At 44.1% G+C, this 1,459-nt stretch overlaps 1 non-coding gene across 1 annotated transcript; it reads left to right on the top strand.

Annotated features, from left to right (window-relative positions):
* The first annotated feature begins 1,263 nt into the window (after positions 1 to 1,263).
* TRNAF-GAA lies at positions 1,264 to 1,336 on the top strand. The gene has a single exon. It is a non-coding gene; the product is annotated as a tRNA-Phe (tRNA).
* Positions 1,337 to 1,459: the final 123 nt, after the last annotated feature.

Raw genomic sequence — 1,459 nt, 5'->3', positions numbered from 1 at the left:
GTGAAGAAGGGCCCAGCCAAAAACTACTGCAGTCTGGAGTAAGAGGTCATGGTTGGCTCAATCAAAGGCTTTCTCTTGATTCAGAGAGAAGAGATTGATGTTCAAGCCAAAGAGCTTCATGGCTGTTCACGAAGTGCTACTATGCAAAAGATGATGGGAGTGAGGGATTTCAATCTTCTAGTTATTATATAAGATCAAGTGATGAATGCAAATCTGTCTAGCTATTAGTTCACCAGAGCCATAGTGTGGTGGGTCTGTGCCCCGGGCAGCACCAGCTCTTGCACTAATTGTGGCAGCTCAGTCAGCTGCCACTACAGCAGTAGCTACTTTTGTGACCCCCTACAAAGGCTGTACCTGGGGATGCTGCCCCTGTCACCCCCCCCCCAGTTACAATACTCAATCATCCATCAATCCATCTAGCTATGTATCTATCTACCTAAAGTGTTGGAGTAAAAAATAATCTATTAGTACGATTTTTATCTCATCTATCTAGCAATACACATGCAAAAAAGGTGGTAAGTTCCTTTATTTCCTATGTTCTTCCCAAACCTCAAATGTCGGAAAAACAGTTACAAGGCCCCAACATAACCTAAATGAACTCTGCCTCACTTGATTCCTAATTAAAGAAAAGTCTCCCTAGGTCTGTCTATATTTCATTGCCAATGAACTCAATCAGCTCGTCCTAGCCTGCACACCCCCACAAACATTTTTTTTCAGGAAATAAACATTTTTTTTTCAGAAGTCTGTCTGCCCAAATAAACTTGCTGGGAATTTCTGTATTTTTTTTAACTCTTTGCAGTAAACAAGCCAGTTTCTATTAAACAATGTTATAAAATCTACCGCTTCATTTCATTTATACATTCTGCATCCATCTCAAAATAATGAGAACTGGCCAGTAACACGCTTTATATACCCCCCCTTTTTTTTTTAACCCAAGGTCTTTTATGTGGTTTTATTTCAAATTATCCCCTCACAACAAAGTGGAGATGATTCTGCTTTTATTATATCGTTTATATTTAATATTCTCCCCTATAAAATCCCTGCATAGCAACAGGTACCTAACAGATGCCGTGCTCATCATAGAGAAGCAGTGAATCTCTCCTGAGTTAACACGTTGTGTTAATACCATGCGGTCGCGGAGCTGCATGTGGGCTGGGGGGTGTCTTAACACAGACAAGGGCAATCGGGAACCAAATTAAATAGCTGCACGAAGGTCAGTGACTCGAAGACTTTCTAGATGTCAGTGAAAACATTGCCATCGCAGCCGAAATAGCTCAGTTGGGAGAGCGTTAGACTGAAGATCTAAAGGTCCCTGGTTCGATCCCGGGTTTCGGCAGAACCTTTTTTTCCCCCTTTCCCTCTGATTTCTGCCGGCAAACTGTTGCCTTCGCACCGTGCGGCCGGCGGAGCAGCCGAGCTGCCGCCCCCCGCCCTGGCACGGCCGGGGGCCGGGGGGAGG

Source organism: Gavialis gangeticus, unplaced genomic scaffold, assembly GCF_001723915.1.
Source record: "Gavialis gangeticus isolate Ggan-Ray unplaced genomic scaffold, GavGan_comp1, whole genome shotgun sequence".
In the NCBI taxonomy this organism is placed as follows: domain Eukaryota; kingdom Metazoa; phylum Chordata; order Crocodylia; family Gavialidae; genus Gavialis; species Gavialis gangeticus.
The sequence above is the reverse complement of the archived record's forward strand: the minus strand, read 5'-3'. Positions and strand labels throughout refer to the sequence as shown.